Below are 24,111 nucleotides of genomic sequence, written 5' to 3'. Positions count from 1 at the left end.
CTGACAGCAGCACCGTGATAGAGAGCACTGACATCAGCAGCATGACTTACAGCAATGACACCTGCACCGTGATAGAGTGATCTGACACCAGCACCGTGATAGAGAGCACTGACATCAGCAGCGTGACATAAAGCACTAACACCAGCACCGTGATATACAGCACTGACAGCAGCACCGTGATAGAGAGCACTGACATCAGCAGCGTGACATACAGCAATGACACCTGCACCGTGATAGAGTGATCTGACACCAGCACCGTGATAGAGAGCACTGACATCAGCAGCGTGACATAAAGCACTGACACCAGCACCGTGATATACAGCACTGACAGCAGCACCGTGATAGAGAGCACTGACATCAGCAGCGTGACATAAAGCACTAACACCAGCACCGTGATATACAGCACTGATAGCAGCACCGTGATAGAGAGCACTGACATCAGCAGCATGACATACAGCAATGACACCTGCACCGTGATAGAGTGATCTGACACCAGCACCGTGATAGAGAGCACTGACATCAGCAGCATGACATAAAGCACTAACACCAGCACCATGATATACAGCACTGACAGCAGCACCGTGATAGAGAGCACTGACATCAGCAGCATGACATACAGCAATGACACCTGCACCGTGATAGAGTGATCTGACACCAGCACCGTGATAGAGAGCACTGACATCAGCAGTGTGACATAAAGCACTAACACCAGCCCCGTCATATACAGCATTGACAGCAGCACCGTGATAGAGAGCACTGACATCAGCAGCGTGACATACAGCAATGACACCTGCACCATGATAGAGTGATCTGACACCAGCACCGTGATAGAGAACACTGACATCAGCAGCGTGACATAAAGCACTAACACCAGCACCGTGATATACAGCACTGACACCAGCACCGTGATAGAGAGCACTGACATCAGCAGCGTGACATAAAGCACTAACACCAGCACCATGATATACAGCACTGACAGCAGCACCGTGATAGAGAGCACTGACATCAGCAGCATGACTTACAGCAATGACACCTGCACCGTGATAGAGTGATCTGACACCAGCACCGTGATAGAGAGCACTGACATCAGCAGAGTGACATAAAGCACTAACACCAGCACCGTGATACACAGCACTGACAGCAGCACCGTGATAGAGAGCACTGACATCAGCAGCGTGACATACAGCAATGACACCTGCACCGTGATAGAGTGATCTGACACCAGCACCGTGATAGAGAGCACTGACATCAGCAGCGTGACATAAAGAACTGACACCAGCACCATCATATACAGCATTGACAGCAGCACCGTGATAGAGAGCACTGACATCAGCAGCGTGACATACAGCAATGACACCTGCACCGTGATAGAGTGATCTGACACCAGCACCGTGATAGAGAGCACTGACATCAGCAGCGTGACATAAAGCACTAACACCAGCACCATGATATACAGCACTGACAGCAGCACCGTGATAGAGAGCACTGACATCAGCAGCATGACATACAGCAATGACACCTGCACCGTGATAGAGTGATCTGACACCAGTACCGTGATAGAGAGCACTGACATCAGCAGCGTGACATAAAGCACTAACACCAGCACCGTGATATACAGCACTGACAGCAGCACTGTGATAGAGAGCACTGACATCAGCAGCGTGACATACAGCAATGACACCTGCACCGTGATAGAGTGATCTGACACCAGCACCGTGATAGAAAGCACTGACATCAGCAGCGTGACATAAAGCACTGACACCAGCACCATGATATACAGCACTGACAGCAGCACCGTGATAGAGAGCACTGACATCAGCAGCGTGACATACAGCAATGACACCTGCACCGTGATAGAGTGATCTGACACCAGCACCGTGATAGAGAACACTGACATCAGCAGCGTGACATAAAGCACTAAAACCAGCACCGTGATATACAGCACTGACAGCAGCACCGTGATAGAGAGCACTGACATCAGCAGCGTGACATACAGCAATGACACCTGCACCGTGATAGAGTGATCTGACACCAGCACCGTGATAGAGAGCACTGACATCAGCAGCGTGACATAAAGCACTAACACCAGCACCATGATATACAGCACTGACAGCAGCACCGTGATAGAGAGCACTGACATCAGCCGCATGACATACAGCAATGACACCTGCACCGTGATAGAGTGATCTGACACCAGCACCGTAATAGAGAGCACTGATATCAGCAGCGTGACATAAAGCACTAACACCAGCACCGTGATATACAGCACTGACAGCAGCACCGTGATAGAGAGCACTGACATCAGCAGCGTGACATACAGCAATGACACCTGCACCGTGATAGAGTGATCTGACAACAGCACCGTGATAGAGAGCACTGACATCAGCAGCCTGACATACAGCAATGACACCTGCACCGTGATAGAGTGATCTGACACCAGCACCGTGATAGAGAGCACTGACATCAGCAGCGTGACATAAAGCACTAACACCAGCACCGTGATATACAGCACTGACAGGAGCACCGTGATAGAGAGCACTGACATCAGCAGCGTGACATACAGCAATGACACCTGCACCATGATAGAGTGATCTGACACCAGCATCGTGATAGAGAGCACTGACATCAGCAGCGTGACATAAAGCACTAACACCAGCAGCGCCATGATATACAGCACTGACAGCAGCACCGTGATAGAGAGCACTGACATCAGCAGCATGACTTACAGCAATGACACCTGCACCGTGATAGAGTGATCTGACACCAGCACCGTGATAGAGAGCACTGACATCAGCAGCGTGACATAAAGCACTAACACAAGCACCGTGATATACAGCACTGACAGCAGCACCGTGATAGAGAGCACTGACATCAGCAGCGTGACATACAGCAATGACACCTGCACCGTGATAGAGTGATCTGACACCAGCACCGTGATAGAGAGCACTGACATCAGCAGCGTGACATAAAGCACTGACACCAGCCCCGTGATATACAGCACTGACAGCAGCACCGTGATAGAGAGCACTGACATCAGCAGCATGATATACAGCAATGACACCTGCACCATGATAGAGTGATCTGACACCAGCACCGTGATAGAGAACACTGACATCAGCAGCGTGACATAAAGCACTAACACCAGCACCGTGATATACAGCACTGACAGCAGCACCGTGATAGAGAGCACTGACATCAGCAGCGTGACATACAGCAATGACACCTGCACCGTGATAGAGTGATCTGACACCAGCACCGTGATAGAGAGCACTGACATCAGCAGCGTGACATAAAGCACTAACACCAGCACCATGATATACAGCACTGACAGCAGCACCGTGATAGAGAGCACTGACATCAGCAGCATGACTTACAGCAATGACACCTGCACCGTGATAGAGTGATCTGACACCAGCACCGTGATAGAGAGCACTGACATCAGCAGCGTGACATAAAGCACTAACACCAGCACCGTGATATACAGCACTGACAGCAGCACCGTGATAGAGAGCACTGACATCAGCAGCGTGACATACAGCAATGACACCTGCACCGTGATAGAGTGATCTGACACCAGCACCGTGATAGAGAGCACTGACATCAGCAGCGTGACATAAAGCACTGACACCAGCACCGTGATATACAGCACTGACAGCAGCACCGTGATAGAGAGCACTGACATCAGCAGCGTGATATACAGCAATGACACCTGCACCATGATAGAGTGATCTGACACCAGCACCGTGATAGAGAACACTGACATCAGCAGCGTGACATAAAGCACTAACACCAGCACCGTGATATACAACACTGACAGCAGCACCGTGATAGAGAGCACTGACATCAGCAGCGTGACATACAGCAATGACACCTGCACCGTGATAGAGTGATCTGACACCAGCACCGTGATAGAGAGCACTGACATCAGCAGCGTGACATAAAGCACTAACACCAGCACCATGATATACAGCACTGACAGCAGCACCGTGATAGAGAGCACTGACATCAGCAGCATGACATACAACAATGACACCTGCACCGTGATAGAGTGATCTGACACCAGCACCGTGATAGAGAGCACTGACATCAGCAGTGTGACATAAAGCACTAACACCAGCACCGTCATATACAGCATTGACAGCAGCACCGTGATAGAGAGCACTGACATCAGCAGCGTGACATACAGCAATGACGCCTGCACCGTGATAGAGTGATCTGACACCAGCACTGTGATAGAGAGCACTGACATCAGCAGCGTGACATAAAGCACTGACACCAGCACCGTGATATACAGCACTGACAGCAGCACCGTGATAGAGAGCACTGACATCAGCAGCGTGACATACAGCAATGACACCTGCACCGTGATAGAGTGATCTGATACCAGCACCGTGATAGAGAGCACTGACATAAGCAGCGTGACATAAAGCACTAACACCAGCACCGTGATATACAGCACTGACAGCAGCACCGTGATAGAGAGCACTGACATCAGCAGCGTGACATAAAGCACTAACACCAGCACCATGATATACAGCACTGACAGCAGCACCGTGATAGAGAGCACTGACATCAGCAGCATGACATACAGCAATGACACCTGCACCGTGATAGAGTGATCTGACACCAGCACCGTGATAGAGAGCAATGACATCAGCAGCGTGACATAAAGCACTAACACCAGCACCGTGATATAGAGCACTGACAGCAGCACCGTGATAGAGAGCACTGACATCAGTAGCGTGACATAAAGCACTAACACCAGCACCGTGATATACAGCACTGACAGCAGCACCGTGATAGAGAGCACTGACATCAGCAGCGTGACATACAGCAATGACATCCGCACCGTGATAGAGTGATCTGACACCAGCACCGTGATAGAGAGCACTGACATCAGCAGCATGACATAAAGCACTGACACCAGCACGGTGATATACAGCACTGACACCAGCACCGTGATATACAGCACTGACACCTGCACCGTAAGCAGCCCCAGGAGGAAGTCAGCATAGCATAGGGATGGTGGGAGCCCCTCATAATGAGCATAGCACAGGGATGGTGGGAGCCCCTCATAATGAGCATAGCACAGGGATGGTGGGAGCCTCTCATAATGAGCATAGCACAGGGATGGTTGGAGCCCCTCATAATATGCACAGCAGAGGTACAGCCCCAGGAGGAAGTCAGCACAGCACAGGGATGGTGGGAGCCCCTCATAATAAGCAGCCCCAGGAGGATGTCAGCATAGCACAGGGATGGTGGGAGCCCCTCATAATAAGCAGCTCCAGGAGGATGTCAGCACAGCACAGGGATGGTGGGAACCCCTCATAATAAGCAGCCCCAGGAGGATGTCAGCATAGCACAGGGATGGTGGGAGCCCCTCATAATAAGCAGCCCCAGGAAGAAGTCAGCACAGCACAGGGATGGTGGGAGCCCCTCATAATGAGCATAGCACAGGGATGGTGGGAGCCCCTCATAATATGCACAGCAGAGGTACAGCCCCAGAAGGAAGTCAGCACAGCACAGGGATGGTGGGAGCCCCTCATAATAAGCAGCCCCAGGAGGAAGTCAGCACAGCACAGGGATGGTGGAAGCCCCTCATAATAAGCAGCCCCAGTAGAAATATGACACCGCTCAACCTCTTCAAACAGGAGGGTACGGGCATATAGTACGGTGTGCTTTTTTTGGACAAGGAAGTGAGCCAAATGAAGAAAGAAGGTCTGTGTGCTCGATTAAAAAAATTGTTTATAGACATATACATGGTCTACTGGTCACATGTTTTGAATTCCTCCGAGATCCATGCCTCATTTATTTTTAGAAATGTGGGTAGTTAACACTGTCATGAGCTAGGCGAGTACGCTTATCAGTCACGATCCCCCCTGCTGCGCTCAATGCCCTTTCGGACAGGACACTGGACGAGGGGCAAGCCAACAGTTCAATTGCAAATTGGGCAAGCTCTGGCCAGAGGTCAAGCAATCCCACCTAGTAGTCCAGGGGTTCATCACTCCTCAGAGCGTCCACATCGCCCGTTACCCCGATGTAGTCGGACACCTGACGATCTAGGCGTTCCCTGATGCTGGATCCGGATGACACCTGTCGATGGGTTGGCTGAAAGAATGACCTCATATCCAAAGTCACCAACACATCTTCAAACCGGCCTCTTCTTGCAGGCGCTGTTGGATTGGTACCCGCAACTCCTTCTCTGGGAGTGGGAATTGCTCCTCTGCCAGCGCACGCAAAAGCATAATGCAGCATTTCTCTAAGCAAGGCCTGGAAGTGCTCCATTCTGACAGCCCTCTGTGAAGGCCCCCATTTGCACTAAACTGGAAGCGGTGTGGTGGCCTGGCTCCTGCTCATCATCCAGGATAATGTCGTCATCTTCATTCTCCTCTCCCCATCCACGCACAACAACAGGGATCCCAGATAGGTTTAAAGCATGCTCTTCTTGCTCCTCCTCATCCGCCCTGGCACCATCCTCCTCTGACTCCTCTTCAGACTCCTGTTGTTGACTTGTCTCAGATAGAGTAGCCCCCCTGGGAATTCATCCAGCATTGCGACTTCCTCATCTTCCCGCTCCTGCTCCTCCACAGCTTGATCAATGACACGACGCAATGCACGCTCCATAAAGAAGGCATAAGGTACCATGTCACTGATGGCGCCATGGCTGCGACTGACCAGTTTGGTGATCTCCTCAAATGGCCGCAGAAGTCTGCATGTGTCGCGCATGAGCAGCCACTGGCGCGGTGAAAAAAATCCAGCTCCCCAGAACCTGTTCTGCCGCAGAGTTCATACAGGTAGACGTTAACTGCACGTTTCTGCTGGAGCAGCCTATCAAGCATATAGAAGGTTGAGTTCCATCGCGTCGGGCAATCGCAAATAAGACGTCTGACCGGCAGATTGTGTCGCCGCTGAATGTCAGCAAGGCGAGCCATGGCCGTGTAAGATCTTCTGAAATGGGCCGAGATTTTCCTTGCCTGCCTCAAGATGTCCTGGACCCCAGGGTATTTGACAACGAATCGCTGCACGACCAAGTTTAAGACGTGTGCCATGCATGGCACGTGCGTAATTTTGCCCTGTTTCAATGCGCTAAGCAGATTGGCTCCGCTGTCACACACCACTTTACCAACTGTCAAATTGAGCGGTGTTAGCCACTGATCTGCCTGTGAACGCAAAGCTGAAAGGAGTGCCGGGCCAGTGTGACTCTTGGCTTCCAGGCACAACAGACGCAGCACGGCATGGCAACGTCTCACCTGGCATGTCGAATAGGTTCTGGGGAGCTTGGGCGGCGCAGCGGAAGAGACGCTAGCAGCGGAAAAGGAGGAGTCAGCCGAGGAGGAGAGGGAGGAGGATGGAGTAGGACGAGGAGGAGAAGAAGAGCCAGGCCTGCATGCAATCCGTGGCGGTAAAACCAAATCTGCACGGGTGCCACGGGTTACATGCTTGACGGCCGTCAGAAGGTTCACCCAGTGGGCAGTAAAAGTGATATACCTTCCCTGCCCGTGTTTGCTAGACCACGTGTCTGTGGTCAGATGTATCTTGGCACCGACACTGTGTGCCAGAGATACATTCACTTGCCGCTGAACATGGCCATATATCTCTGGGATGCCCTTCTGTGAGAAATACTTCCTTCCTGGGACCTTCCATTGTGGTGTTCCAATGGTCACAAATTTTTGAAAGGCCTCAGAGTCTACCAGTTTATATGGCAGTAGTTGGCGGGCTATCAGTTCTGACAAGCCAGCCGTCAACCGTTGGGCAAGAGGGTTATCCGGCGTCATAATTTTTTTACGCTCGAACATTAGGCCCACGGAAGCCTGCCTTTTTGCAGAAAAACGTGAGCTTGGTGTGATGGAAGGTGGAGTGGAGGACAATTGTAAGGAGAGAGGAGAAGGAGAAGTAGAAGACGAGGCTGGACAGTGAGAGCCTGGAGTGTGGCTTTGTGTGTTCCATTGCTCCCACTGGGCTCGGTGATGGCTGCTCATGTGCCTTCTTAAGGCGGTCGTCCCTAGGTGAGTGTTGGGCTTACCGCCACTAACGCGTTGACTGCAAAGATTGCAGATGGCAACGCTATTTTCAGCAGACATGTTAAAAAAAGCCCACACTGCGGAGCCATGTGCCGGTGTCCTGGGAGCGCCAGATGTGACCGTACATGGTCGATGACTCGCTCCTGATACATTTGCAGTCTGCTTTGTCCCTCCTGTGCAATGTAAGTTATTCCTGTTTCTCCTCCCTATCTGCTGGTCCATATCTCCCTCTGAACTCCCCTCCTCTTCCTCTCTTGTGGGCACCCACGTGACATCACTAGACACGTCATCATCGATGTCACCTTCCCCACCACTATAAGTAGAGATCTCGGAGTAGGCAGCAACAGCGGGGACCAACCTCCTCCTTGGGCTGATCTGGGTACTGTTGTCAGACTGCTGAGTGGCGGTTGTTGCTACCTCCTCTTCCTGATCCAATACCAAGAGTGGCTGCGCATCAGAAATGTCTTGATATGGATCGGAAAATAATTCCTGTGACTCAAGCGGAAGGTATGTGGTGGTGGTGGGGGTGGTGTTGTTGGTGGTAGTGTCTTTGGCTGGGTATTGCAGGGTATCACCGACTATGGCTGGGTATGGCTGGGTATCTCAGAGTATGGCTGGGTATCTCAGAGTATGGCTGGGTATCTCAGAGTATGGCGTTGCAGAGTATTGCGTTGCAGAGCATTGCAAGATATTGGAGGGTGTTGCAGAGCATTGCAGAGTGTTGCACGGTATTGGCGGGTGTTGCAGAGCATTGCAGAGTGTTGCAGAGCAGTGCAGAGTGTTGCAGGGTATTGGCGGGTGTTGCAGAGTGTTGCAGAGCGTTGCAGAGTGTTGCAGGGTATTGCAGGGTATTGCAGAGTATTGCAGGGTATTGCAGAGTAATGCAGAGTAATGCAGGGTATTGCAGAGTATTGCAGGGTATTGCAGAGCAATGCCGAGTATTGCAGAGTATTGCAGAGTATTGCAGTGTATTGCAGTGTAATGCAGAGTATCGCAGAGTATTGCAGAGTAATGCAGAGTATCGCAGAGTATTGCAGAGTAATGCAGGGTATTGCAGAGTAATGCAGAGTAATGCAGAGTATTGCAGGGTATTGCAGAGTATTGCAGAGTAATGCAGAGTATTGCAGAGTATTGCAGAGTAATGCAGAGTAATGGCAGGGTATCGCAGAGCATCGCAGAGTATTGCAGAGTAATGCAGAGTAATGGCAGGGTATTGCAGGGTATTGCAGGGTATTGCAGAGTATTGCAGAGTAATGCAGGGTATTGCAGGGTATTGCACGGTATTGCAGAGTAATGCAGAGTAATGCAGAGTAATGGCAGGGTATTGCAGAGTATTTGCAGGGAATTGAGGGGTTAATTTTCGGTGAGCAGCGATGTGGGCACTGCAGATGCAGCCCACATCGCTGCTGACACCGATCTCTTCCCCCTCTGCTGTTCTGATCAGTACAGAGAGGGGGAGGGAGGAACCGGCGTCATAACATGACGCCGGTTTGTTTACAAGTGATCACTCCGTCATTTGACAGAGCGCTCACGTGGTAAACGGCCGCTATGAGCGGCCGTTTACCGTGATCCGTGATGCGCCGGGTCCTGTGGACCCGGCGGTCACGGATGCTCTCGAGTGCGCGCCCCAGGGGGCGCGCGAGAGCGGAATTCTGGGAGGACGTCATATGACGGCCTCCCAGAGTTAAGAAACCGCCCTGTAGCCGTCATTCGGCTATAGGGCGGTTATTAAGTGGTTAAGGAATAGCAGACTGTACCTCACTCAACCCTATGTACTGTAGTACCCTAGACCTTACCAGTCCTTATAAGGACCTTTGTGGAACAAGTAGGTTGTGAATGATTAGCAGACTGTACCTCAGTCCCTATACTGATAAAGGTCTACTGCAGCAGTAGGGCAGTAGTCAGCAGTAGTGCACCTTAACCCTATGTATTGTGGACCTATACCAGTCCTTAAGGAATAACAGACTGTACCTCACTCAACCCTATGTACTGTAGTACCCTATACCTTACCAGTCCTTATAAGGACCTTTGTGGAACAACTAGGTTGTGAATGATCAGCAGACTGTACCTCAGTCCCTATACTGATAAAGGACTACTGCAGCAGTAGGGCAGTAGTCAGCAGTAGTGCACCTCAACCCTATGTATTGTGGACCTATACCAGTCCTTAAGGAATAGCAGACTGTACCTCACTCAACCCTATGTACTGTAGTACCCTAGACCTTACCAGTCCTTATAAGGACCTTTGTGGAACAAGTAGGTTGTGAATGATTAGCAGACTGTACCTCAGTCCCTATACTGATAAAGGACTACTGCAGCAGAAGGGCAGCAGTCAAGTATAATATTCTTTCTATATTTGGAAGAAAGAATATTATACGTGTACAAGCCTATTACCATACCATTCCTGAAAGGAACCTTTGTGGACCTAATAGTAACAGCTACTGATTAAACTGACTGTCCCTCACTGCCTCACACACAGCTTCCTGCCTGTCCCTATTTAAACTGACAAAACAGAGCCTGCTGGAACAATAACTTGAATAGCACTTTTTTAGACCTAATAGTAACAGCTAATGATTAAACTGACTGTCCCTGCAGCACACAGTGTCCTGTCCCTCTCTCTACACTGACAAAAGACAGGCTGCTGCAAAAATCTGTAGCACAGCAGTGCCTCAAACCTATATCCTGAACTACACCTAACACCTATACCAGTCCTGAAAATAACTTTTGTGGACCAAATAGCTAGCGATTTGGGTCACTGCAGTCTCTCCCTGCTCCACACAGCAACCTCTCCCTATAGTGACAGAAGAAAGAATGTAAAAAGACCGCCGGATCGGGTCTATTTATAAGTTAGGGGGAATGTCCAAGTGTCCATATGCTGTAATGTCTCAATTGGCTGTCCTGTACCCCATGATGGATGTGTCATCATAGGTCAAAGTTCTTTTACACAGTAAACACGGAAGTCCGCCGGGCGAACGGCGGCAATAGTCCGCCGATTGGGCGGACCGTTCAGCCATCCCTAATCAAGAATTGTAATTAGGGCTGCAACTAACGATTATTTTCATAATTGATTAATCGGCCGATTATTTTTTCGATTAATCGGATAAAATCATATTTAAAAAAAAAAAAAAAGTAATATGCCATTTTTCCATTTATTTAAAAGTAATAATGAAAAAACTGAGTGTTACACTCAAACTGCAGAATAAAACACCAATGATGGAGTATTATTACCCACAAAGAAAGTATGGTGAATGTCAGATTCCCTGCTTTATTCATACAAGTATGTGTATATATATAAAGAGAATAATAGACATATAAAATACTTTCCTGGTGCCTCCATAGCAGCATACCAGCATACCAGTGATAACTCCGCCCCGGAGTCCTCCCCTCAGGATAGTTACTAGCTTATAAAAAGGAAACCCATATCCCCCCTAGCATTCTCCTTTTTTTCCTCATACCTGATGGATAGTTTTGTATGTGTTCTTACCTCTGCCTGGCGCAGCTTCCGTCTGGGCTCTGGCCTCTCCCAGACGCAGTCCCCTGTCTTGGGTTTCTAACAGCACTGAGCAGGTAGGGGCTCTTTCTGAGTCTATTTTCCTTTGCTTACCTTTTCCCCTGCCCCTCTCCATTTAAGCTCAAACAAGCTAAAGGTGGCAGGCTCTGATAAAATTGTCCTGCCTGGGAGTGCTCCTGCAACTCTACCATTTCAACTTAGTAAGTGGTATATTCCTTACCTTTCTCTGAGATGTATGTGGGTAGGTGTGTATATAGGTATATATGTGTTTAATTTATTTAATTGAGTGATTAAACCTTTGTGTAGTTTATATACTTTGGTATGCGGTAAGGATTAGTCAGTATGTTTGTGAATGTACATATATGCATACCTATATAATTCTAGTGAATATGGGGTCTTTGGGGAGTATTTCCTTTTTTCGCTTGCAGTTCGTTAAAAATATGTATATTGTGTGTGTATGTGTGTGTGTGTGTGTGTATATATATATATATATATATATGTATATGTGTGTATCTAATCTGTAATAAAGAAAAATAATATATATAAAAAATCGTAGAATTATATAATGACAATTTTTTAGGAGCCTTTTTATTCTTTCCTGTCCATTCTTTTAGCTTCTATTTCAGTCGCCTTTTCCGCCCTTACTTGCCTTCACAATTATGAGCCAGCCGCTGTTTGACCAAGACCCTCGCTTTCTTAGGAAAGGGCACATACATACTTTATAAAAAAAAAAAAAAAAAGAAAGGAATTAGACTAAAAGAGTGCCTTGGGCTGTTACTCTAGTTTCAGCCCTATACACCAGAACACGTCTAACCAGACTTCTGGCCACCAAAGTGGATGCTCCAGTCCAAGCTCAAGACACAGCCGTTCGTCTAGCTCTCATCATCAGTCTAAAGGTCATCCTCCAAAAGGCAGCAGTCAAGCAGCCCATCCAGACAAGAGATCAAAGAGTGTAGGGCATGTGGAGCGACGCCTTTACCAGATAAACATATCTGCCAAAATTGCTTGCAGGGTTATGCGATTCAGGGGACCGAAGTTGAGCAGGTCACAGACCTTATTAAAAGAGTAGTCAAAGACTCCTTAACTGAACTAATGCAGGCGAACCCCTCTCCGCAGGGTTCCTCTGGCGGGAGTTATCCATTCCTGGCCCGTCTTTTGCAGCCCCTGCAGGCACTACATCAAGCCCACCTACCCGAGCAGGAGACAAAAGTGACTCGGAGGACTCCATAGATGAATCGGATCCGTGTGGATTCCATTTTTTCGCTAGCGCATCCAGTTGTATTGGCGGTTAAACAAGCCATTGGTTGAGAAGAAGCAGTAGAGCCTCCAAAAAAAATAATAATAAATAAATTAATAAAAAACAAAATTGTTTCCCCTTCTTGGAGGAATTGAAAGATCTAGTGGAGGGTGAATGGGAAAAAGCGGACAAACGTTTTTCCTTGAATAGACTTCAGAAGTTATATCCTCTGGCGGATTCGGATGCGGCTTTCCTGGACACTCCTCCAGTAGTTGACGTGACGTTAGTGCGGCTAGCAAAGAATATTACCCTTCCTATGGAAGATTCGGCTTCCTTTAGGGACCCATTGGATAGACGAATAGATGCGGACCTGAAGAAGGCCTACCAGTTGGCTGGCGGAGCCTGCAGAGCATCAGTGGCCCTGGCTTCAGTCTCTAATGTGGTCAAAGTGTGGACGGAGAATATCAAGGAGGCTATTTGAGAAGATGCCCCCAAAGATATTATTAAAGCTTTGGATGAGCTTAAAATATCGGCAGATTTTATTGGAGAGGCTGCAATAGACACCATGAGATATTCAGCCAGGGCAATGTTCCATGCTGACATGGCCAAAAGAGCATTGTGGCTAAAGCCGTGGGCAGCGGATGAAGCATCCAAACAAAATTGTTGCAAAATCCTATTTGATGGGAAGGCCCTCTTTGGAAAGAGGCTGGAAAAGGCAATCTCGAGAGTGACTGGGGGAAAATCAGGGTTGCTCCCCCAGGATAGAAGGGTTAGGCGTTCTCGAGTGGTGTCGTCTAAATATCAGTGATCTAGAAATAGAAATTCCAGCAACTTCCGGCAAAGTAAGGACTCCAAAAGGACTTGGAGAAGCACTCGGGCTACTTTCTTGAAAACAAATAAAGAAGTCTCCCCAGCACCCAGGAGGGTGGGAAGTCCTTTTGACAAGAGGTCATCCCCACCAGTAGGTGCCAGTTTGAAGGAGTTCGCAGAAGCCTGGCTGCACAGATGCAGGGACCTGTGAGTGGTATCTACGGTCAGGTTTGGACATTTATGGATGTTCCAAGAACAGCCCCCACAAGACTCATTCATTCAAACAAAGATCCCAACCTAACCTCAAAAGGCAGAAGCTCTGCAAAGTTACCTTCAACTCCTGCTGGTGCAACAAGCAGTGATACCTGTCCCTCCCTCCGAAAGATTCACAGGGTTCTACTCTCCTCTCTTTCTTACCCCCAAAAGGGGTGGAGAGTGGAGGCCGGTAGTGGATCTGAAAAGGTTAAATCGATTTATTCAGTTGGAATCCTTCAAGATGGAATCATTACAGGCAGATCAACCAGGAGACTGGATGATCTCGGTGGATTTGCAAGATGCGTATTTCCATGTGCCCGTGCTGCCTGCCTTCCAAAGGTTTTTGAGGGTGGCAGTAAGATCAACTCACATTCAATTTCAGTGCCTTCCTTTTTGGTCTGTGCACATCGCCAAGAATATTCTCAAAGGTGTTGATTGCAGTTCCAGCACTCCTCAGAGAGAAGGGACTTCGAGTTTTCCATTGTCTGGACGCCATCCTATCACTAGCATACAGTTCAGACCAATTGGTATAGCATAGGCAAATTCTTCTGTCCACTCTGAAAGAGTTCGGGTGGCTAATAAACACAGGAAAGAGGGTCCTGATCCCCACGCAAGCAATGGTTTATCTAGGTGCCCTCTTTGACACCAAGGCAGGCACAGTGCTCCTTCCCCCCCAGAAAATGACAGCGATCTCTCAGAAAATGGGCCACGTAAGAACGCTATCTCACCTGTCGGTGTCAAATTGCCTAAGTCTGATAGGGACCATGTCAGCCTGTATACTGATGGTGCCCTGGTCCCATTGGCATCTGAGGACTTTTCAATGGGGCTTTTTGACACAATGGAAGAGGAACTCACTGTATCAAAGGATAGCGATATTGACATCCATGAAGAGGGGTCTGCTATGGTGGACAAAAGAAAACATCTCGAGGCCTCGCCTCCTACAGGGCCCTCTTGGACCATTCTTACCACCGATGCGAGCGCGAAGGGGTGGCGGCACACTGTGGTCACCTGGAGGTACAAGGGAGATGGGATATCCCCACAGAGGGAATAATATCCAATATCCTGGAGCTGCGAGTGGTATATTTGGCACTGATAGATTTGGAGGAACATGTACGTCAGAAACAGGTGCTGGTCCGTCTGGACAATAAAGCAGTGGTAGCATATATACAACGTCAAGGGGGAACTCACAGCCTCATGCTGTTGAGAGAGATAGAGCCTATTATGTTGTGGGCAGAGAGAAATCTGGTGGATTTGAAAGAAATCTATCTCCCGGGGCCATTTGAATCAACAGGCGGATCTCCTATCTCGCTGTTTCCCAGACAGCAACGAATGGTCGCTCCATCTGGCGGTGTTCAGGTGGATTGTGAAGTTACAGAAACCTCCAGAAATAGACCTATTCGCCTCCCCGACAAACGCAAAGTTGCCAAGCTTCCTGTCCCGCCTACCTCACCCTGGAGCAGAGGCAATAGATGCCTTATCGTGCCCGTGGCACTGCAAGACGGCATATGCATTTCCTCCCAGACCATTGGTTGCGAAATTTCTGCTTAGATTATCGAGGGAGCCGGTCAGGGTTGTGACAGTTCTTCCCTATTGGCCGAAGAGGCCATGGTTCTCTTGGACAATGAGCCTCAGTGTACGTCCTACGGTCAAGATCCCAGTATTCCCGCAACTGCTTTCACAGGGAAAGCTTTTTCATCCAGCCCCACACAAGCTGAACTTGCATGCCTGGATCTTGAACAGAAAAGATTCCAATCCCTAGGATGTTCGGCGGGCATAATTTCAACCCTATTAAAGGCAAGGATGCCCTTTACTAATTACATTTACTCAAAGATATGGGATAAGTTCAAACAGTTTGCGGAAGACATTGAGGTATTGAGTCAGCCCTGGCATTGCCTTAAATAAAGTTTTCCTTTGAAGTATTATCCACCCTGGTTTTAGCTATTCATTGTATCACTGGTATGCTGCCATGGAAACACCAGGAAAACTGAAAATTGTTTCATACTTACCGTAATTTTCTTTTCCTGGTGCCTATCCATGGCAGCATACATACCCTCCCTGGTATTCGATATAATTGGAGAATGCTAGGGGGGATATGGGTTTCCTTTTTTTTCCCCCCTCCTTTATTCCATAGAAAGTATACGTTGAGGACAATATATAAAAAAAAAAAGAAAAAAAAAAAAAAAAGAATTATAAATATTTATGTATAATATATGTGTAAAGGTTAAAAAAAAAAAAAAACTGAAAAGGTAGAATATATATATATATATATATATATATATATATATTCTACCTTTTTGGATCAGCAAAAAAAAAATGACACTATCCCCCGCCCCCCACAGCCACATTGTTTATTTAAATAAAAGGTATAACACTATCTCCCCCCCCCCCCCCCCCCCCCAATAAAATGCAGCTTATTACAAGCATAAAAACATAGCATATCACTGATGATTTGCGCCAAGCTCACCACTGATCAAAGTTCCTCCAAACAGACCGCCATGATGAGTCCCGGGATGACGCCTATTGGCGCAAATCATCACTGATATGCTTGTAATAAGCTGCATTTTATTGGGGGGGAGATAGTGTTATACCTTTTATTTAAATAAACATTGTGTCTGTGCCGAGCAAGTGGAAAGGCTTAGATAGGATTAGATAAAAACGAACTACTATCTAATAGATAGTAGTTAGTTATTAGGTTAGATTAGCTCATATATGTAGTGGTACCCGCTTAAAAAGTTTTGAATGAGGGCAGGTGTTGTAAATTTTTTCTGCGACCCATGAAAAAAACTAACCCCATCACTTCCGGTCTGGCTCCGTCACTGAAACAGCTGACGGCTGGCCTTTACCGCGTGTGCGCCACTTCAATGCTATTAACAGTGCATGCGCAGGATATTTCTTTAGCGGTGGAGAAAAATTATGGACTCAAGCTGGCGGAAACTTGCGGGCGGGCGGAGATGGACAGCTGGTTAGAACATCAGCAGGAGCCCCGCCCACCCCACTAACATGCCCCCGAATCGTGCATGTGCGGGATATTTGTTTACTGGTCGAGAGAAATTATGAACGCAAGCTGACTACATGTACAGTACTTTCTGGGCACAGTGAGGCGTATTTATTTGCAGAACAATGTACTGTACATGTAGTCAGTCCATAATTTTTCTCGACCGCTAAACAAATATCCTGCGCATGCGCTGTTAATAGCAGCTTGCGTCCATCATTTTTCTCGACCAGTAAACAAATATCCTGCGCATGCGTGATTCGGGGGCATGTTACTGGGGTGGGCGGGGCTGCTGCTGATGTTCTAACCATCTGTCCAGCTCCGCCCGCCCACCCGCAAGTCTCCGCCCACTTGAGTCCATCATTTTTCTCCACCGCTAAAGAAATATCCTGAGCATGCGCTGTTAATAGAATTTAAGTGGCGCATGCGCGGTAAAGGGCTGCTGTCAGCTGTTTCAATGACGGAGCCGCACCGGAAGTGACAGGGTTAGTTTTTTTCACGGGTCGCAGAAAAATTTACAACACAGGCAAGGCATCCAGCGTGACTCCTCCAGAATTCACTTGGGCTGACACAGGCTGAACAACTTGCGCTGGGGGTGACGTCAGCGCGCAGCTTGCCACGGCCGGGTGTGCCAAGATGGCCACCAGCTCCAGAGCTAGGCCAAAGCCACGGCCTGAGGCCGCGGATCGCATGGTGCGGACCAACTAATCGATAATGAAAATCGCTGACAACGATTTTCACTATCGATTATTAACAATAATGTTGATTAATCATTTCAGCCCTAATTGTAATTATATGCCATTGTTGAACAGTGGTAGAAAAATTGGGTCTCTGGTGGTTGTGGTGGTGGTACTGGTGCCACAACACTATAAGTCCTCACAGTTACTCTCGATGGACACAGGAACGGGCCCTGCTGTGAAATATTATATCAAGAATTGTAATTACATGCCCCTGTTAAACAGGGGCTGAAAAATTGGGCCTTAGGCACTGCTTGCTGGTGCCACGGCACTGCAACCTCTCCCAGATACTCTAGTTGTAGTGCAGGAATGAGCCCTGCTGCAAAGCATTGCATCAAAAATGGTAATTACACGCCCCCGTTAAACAGGGGCTGAAAAATTGGGCTGGTGGCATCACCCAGAACCAAAAATGTTCTTCCAAGATATCAGCGGAGGAGGAAGAGGATAGACAGTCAACATAACAGGATAGTCACTCAGCATCAGCATACGCAGTCTTGAAGGGATGTGATATTTAAAAAAAATTATTCGGTTACATCAGCTTCAGGTGCTTGGTAGCTGGTGGTGATCCAAGACTGATTCATCTTTACGAAGGTCAGTCGATCAACCGAGTCGGTGGACAGGCGCACCCTGTGATCGGTAACAAAGCCACCGGTAGCACTGAAGGTGCGTTCCGAAAGAAAGCTGGATGCAGGACAGGCCAGTAGATCAATTGCATACTGTGCAAGCTCTGGCCAGTGATCCATCCTCAAGACCCAGTAAGCCAGAGGATTTTCGGTGGGAAAGGTGTCCAAGTCTGACCTTGCCCCTAGGTATTCCTGCACTATGTAAATCAGACGCTGGCGATGGTTGCTGGAACCGATCATACCTTGGGGCTGCGGACTAAAAAATTGTCTGAACGCATCGGTCAGATGGCCACCTTCTCCACTGCTCCTTCTGACCGAAGGTTCAGCAACATTTTGTCCAGGACCAAGAGTTTGTAACCTCCCAGTCTCTGGGAACGCGTTGCACAGACCTTTCTGCAAGGCCTCCCGGAGATGTCTCATCCTCTGCTCCCTCTGCGACGGCAAGATAAGGTCCGCAACCTTACCCTTGTACCGTGGATCAAGGAGAGTGGCCAGCCAGTAATGGTCCCTCTCCTTGATCCGAAGAATATGAACTGCAGCTACCTCCCCAGCCACGTACAAGTCCACGGATTTCTTGGGACTGTAAATCATTCCTACAAGACTGCTGCTGCTGAGTGCCAGGCTCCACCTCCATGCTGACACAATCATCCTCCTCCTCGTCCTCTTCCTGTGTGATGGGTGGGACAGCAGGAACACTGTCTGGATAAAGGGGGCCTTGAGAGGCAAGGAAGTCCTCCTCTTCCTGCCTCTGTTCTGCCTCAAGTGCCCTGTCCATTATTCCACGCAGTGTATGCTTCAACAGGTGGACAAGAGGTACAGTGTCACTGATGCATGCACTGTCACTGCTCACCATCCTTGTGGCCTCCTCAAACGGTGACAGGACAGTGCATGCATCCCTGATCATGCCCCACTGGCGTGGTGAGAAAAAACCGTGCTCCCCTGACCCTGTCCTGGTGCCATAGTCGCACAGGTACTCATTGATGGCCCTCTGCTGCGTGTGCAGCCGCTGCAGCATGGCCAATGTTGAGTTCCACCTGGTGGGCATGTCATATATAAGGCGATTCTTGGGCAGGTTCAACTCCTTTTGGAGCTCAGCCAGCCGAGCACAGGCATTAAATGATCGGCGGAAATGCACACACTTTCCTGGCCTGCTTCAGGACATCCTGTAAGCCTGGGTACCTGCCCAAGAACCGCTGCACCACCAGGTTAATAACGTGAGCCGCACAGGGCATATGGGTCAGTTGTCCCTGTCGGAGGGCAGAGAGGAGGTTGGTGCCATTGTCGCAAACCACCAATCCTGGCTTAAGCTGGCGTGGTGTTAACCACCTCTCGGCCTGCCCCTGCCGAGCTGACAAAATATCTGCCCCAGTGTGGCTCCTGTCCCCCAAACAAACCAGCGAAAGCACGGCATTGCATCATTTTGCCTGCGTACTTGCGTAGCCCCTTGAACGCCTACGGAGCACCACTGGTTCCGAGGACAGAGCATTGGAAGAGGCCATGGGGGAAGAAGAAGAGGATGGGGTGGAGGAGAGAGGTGTGTCACAGCCAGTAGTAGCCTTTTGGAGGTGTGGTGGCGGAACAACCTCCAACACTACTGCACCTTGTCCTGCATCCTTCCCAGCTGCCAGAAGAGTGACCCAATGGGCCGTGAAAGACAGGTAATGTCCCTGTCCATGCCTGCTGGACCATGAATCAGCGGTAATATGCACCTTACCGCTGACCACCCTGCCTTCCACATGCCGGTAGAGAGCCGGAATCGCCTTCCTTGAGAAAAAGTGGCGTTTGGGGACCTGCCACTGAGGAACCGCACATTGCACAAACTCACGGAAGGGGGCCGAGTCTATCAACTGAAAAGGTAGCAGTTGAAGTGCTAGCAATTTAGCCAAGCTAGCATTCAACCACTGGGCATGTGGATGGCTGGGAGTGAACTTCTTTCTACGGTCCAGCAGCTGGGGCAGGGAAATTTGCCTGCTACAATTGGACGTGGCTGTACTGCTAGCAGAGTGCCCGTAAGCACTTGGCTGTGACACATCTAATTCTACACCTTCATTCCTCTCAGCGCAAGTTTCAGAGAGGACTGAAGGTCTAGTGGGGTTGGAGATCCCAGCTGAAGAGGAGCAAGGAGAGGTCCGCTTTGTTCTTTGGTGTGGGTCTTTGAGGTACGCTTGCCAACAAGCTGCATGGCAGGTCAACATATGTCTAGTCAAGCATGTGGTGCCCGGGGGGGCGTGTCCAAGATGGCCGACTGAGTGGACGCACATGAAGTAAGCTCCGGCTGACCACCTGGAAAACGAGATCCTTGCCCTGCAGATATTGTGTGTAGTGGGACCGCATCCTACGAAAACGGACCCGGGAGTGGGTGACCAAGGGAAAGGGTACTTCAAACAGCCGCAGAACCCTGCATCGGCTAAAACAAAGCCCCGGCCTAGCTCCGGCCCATCTCCAGACCCAAAGCCCCCAACCCGAATGGCGTCCCCGCCGGAAGATCCGGTCCCGGCTCTGTCGGAACAATTTTACTTCGCTGCGCTGATGCAGGCTATTACGACCTGCCAGTCTGCCCTTACGGGGAAGATGGAATCGGTGCAATTGGATATCAGCCTTATCCGAAGGGATATGGACTCGTTTCCGCGCTCGGAACGCCACGTGGGGGATTCAGAGGACGTGCTGCGGGATCACTCTAGGACCCTCAGAACGCTGCAGACCAGGGTGAAAATATTAGAAAGCAGAGCGGAAGATTCCGAAAATAGAAATCGGAGTAATCTCCGCATTGTGGGATTGCCTGAGGGGGCAGAAGGTGCAGACCCCCAGACTACTATCACTTTACTGAAACTGAAGGTTTGCTTCGTACACTCCTGCCTCAAGCGCCATTTTCGAGGTTCTTCACTGTGGAGAGGGCACATAGAATGCCTGCTGTCCGGGCCATCCCGGGGGCTCCTCCACGCACGCTCATCCTCCGCCTCCTCCACTTTAGGGATCATGACCTGGTGCTGTGGGAGGCACGTAAAGTGGAGGCTCTTACCTACGAGGGGGAGCACTTGATGATCTTCCCGGATTACTCCATCGACACACAGAAGCTACGCCGGTCCTTTGACCAAGTTAAGTTAAATCTCCGCAACAGGCACATTAAGTATAGCATACTGTTCCCAGCCCGGCTCCGAGTCCAAGATGGCGAAACGGTACGATTTTTTACCTCACCGGAGGAAGCTGCGGCCTGGCTGGACACTCTACCACGGGGATGAGAGGATCGGTAAGCCGCCCCTGAGGGGATCTGTGAGTGCATTGCTTTCATTCTCGACTGCACTGTGTACTGGGTCTCCTACGGGGTAGCTGGTGGGGGCAGGCTCCAGCTCCTGTTAATCCACTGGTCGGTCATTAGGTGCAGAAAGTTATTTCCCGAACAGTTGAATATTACCCCTGCTGTGACCTGCCTGCCCCGATCCCCACTTGCTGGCGGAGCCCAGTGACTCTTCTTTTGAGCGATATTTTTCAACTATTGGTTTGTAACGGTTCTCTTTCTAAGATTGTGCCCCGGCAATGGCCGGGTGAAACTATGAAACTATGCCTCTGCAGGGCCCTTTCATCCTGAAGATGGACTAGACCGGACTTGCAGTGCTTGGACTGTAGCACTCATAGAGCTTATCTTCACACGCACCCCCATGGTAGATACCTGGGAAGGTTGTTTAGGGATTAGGACACACCGAAGTTTGGGGGGTGATGTCGGGGTGGGGGGGGGGGGGGGCTGGGAAGGAGGGGGAAGTTAATGTGTAGAGCTGGTCTTTCTCACAGTTTTTTCCTAATTTTTTTTATGTTTGGTTTGGGTCAGGTTTTCAGTGTATCCCTTCAGTGTCAGCAAACGTGAGCCAAGGGTGTTCCTTTCCTGGTAAGGGGGAGGGAGACCCGGGGGAAGGTATATTGGGGGAGGTTGATGTATGTGTGCTAGCAGGAGGGCCTATGTTGGTGATCCGGGGAAACCGTGTATTTTTATGGGTGACAGGATTATGGCCCCACTGACCATTTTGTCCTGGAACGTACGGTGCTTAAACTCCAAACTTAAACGCTCCCTAGTATTCACATATATAAAATACTCCCCACAGATCTGAATGCTTCAGGAGACCCATCTGACTGGAGGGAAGACGCTGGTCCTTAAGAAACCCTGGGTTGGGGCATATTACCATTCTACCTACTCTGTATATGCCAGGGGGGTCAGTGTTCTGGTTCATAGATCTCTCCAGTTCTGCCTCCTCGATCTTCATTTGGATCCAGGTGGTAGGTATGTAGCGCTTCATGCCATGTGTAATGGACTGGAGATGCTTCTGGTGGGAATTTATGTACCCCCTCCTGCTACTATGGAGCTCCTGAATAAACTGACCCCTATAATGGCACTATACCCTGGCGCCGGGATGTTGATAGCGGGTGACCTTAATATGACCCCGAACCCATCTCTAGATAGATTCCAGATAGGCATGGGTCAGAGTTCCCCACTTCTGAAATGGATGGAATTGTATGGGTTAACTGATATTTGGAGGTAGAAACATCCTGCTGACAGAAAATACATGTGCCACTCCGCCACATATGCCTAATTTTCCAGGATTGATTTGCTGCTGGTGGACGCTTTGCTGCTTCCCCGCACTATGGGGGTGGATATTCTGCCCAGAGGCATATCCGATCACGCGCCTATGCTGCTGCGGCTCTCTGGGTACTGGGTGGCGGATGAGCGGGTGGCCCCGGGGGTAGAGGTGGAACTGAGGTCCTACTGGGGGCAGAACAGGGGCACCGTGGCTTCCACGGTACTCTGGGATGCCTACAAAGCTTATGCTAGATGTCAATACCAGACTTACATCTTTAGAGCCAGGAAAAGTTCTAGGCTTAATTTGGAAAATGCGGAAAAAGGGCACAGGAGCTGGAATGGGTCTATACACTGGGGGGTGATGGAGCGACCTATGCTGCATTACAATTGACTCACAGGGAGATTTCCTTGTTCAGGACGGAGGGTAGCAGGAAGATATTGCTGACCCAAACACAATGGATATTTGAACAGGGGGAGAAGATGGGCAGACTCCTGGCGTGGCTGGCAAAAGAGAGGGTATCAGTAGCTCATATAGCCAGAATTAAGGGGGAGCGGGGAGAGGTAATATCGGACCCCTTTCAAATTAATGCTCGGTTTGCGCAATACTACGAGGCCCTCTACGCCCCCAGAGAGGTCTTTACCCCGGAGGCCCTTGACGACTTTTTAGACCGGGTAGACTTCCCGATGCTCTCTGATGTTGACCATGCCTGCCTGGAAACCCCGATTTCTCTTGAGGAGGTCCAGGCGGCTATTGCCTCCCTCAAAGCGTCAAAAACTCTGGGCCTTGATGGCCTACCAGCGGAGTTTTACAAAACCCACGCGGAAATGCTCGCTCCACAGTTTCATGGCTTGCTTCGTACCATGTTGGAGGAGGGGGACCTTCCACCCACTATGTCCGAGGCGGTGATCGTCGTGATCCCCAAACCCAATAGAGACCCTGAATGCTGTTCCTCCTATCGCCCGATTTCATTGCTCAACGTCGATGCAAAAATCGTAACAAAGATTCTAGCGAATAGGCTTAATTCTGTGATATTGACCCTAGTCCATGGTGACCAGACGGGCTTTATGCCTGTCAAAGGCACTGACATTAACATATGGCGCTTATATACTCATATCTCCAGGGCAAAAACTGAGGATAGGCAGGGAGTCGTTGCATCACTAGATGCGGAAAAGGCATTCGATTCTGTTGAATGGCAATTCCTCTGGAGGGTTTTAGAATGCTTTAACTTTGGCCCTAAATTTATATCCTGGATTAAGTTGTTCTATAACAGCCCCTGTAGCCAGAATTCGTATGGAATGGTGTCTGAGGAGTTCCCGCTGGGCAGGGGCACGAGGCAGGGCTGCCCTCTGTCCCCGGGCCT

Source organism: Lithobates pipiens, unplaced genomic scaffold (assembly GCF_037356315.1).
Source record: "Lithobates pipiens isolate NorthernLeopardFrog02 unplaced genomic scaffold, aLitPip1_a1.2 Scaffold_1, whole genome shotgun sequence".
NCBI classification, from domain to species: domain Eukaryota; kingdom Metazoa; phylum Chordata; class Amphibia; order Anura; family Ranidae; genus Lithobates; species Lithobates pipiens.
Note: the sequence above shows the minus strand (reverse complement) of the source record.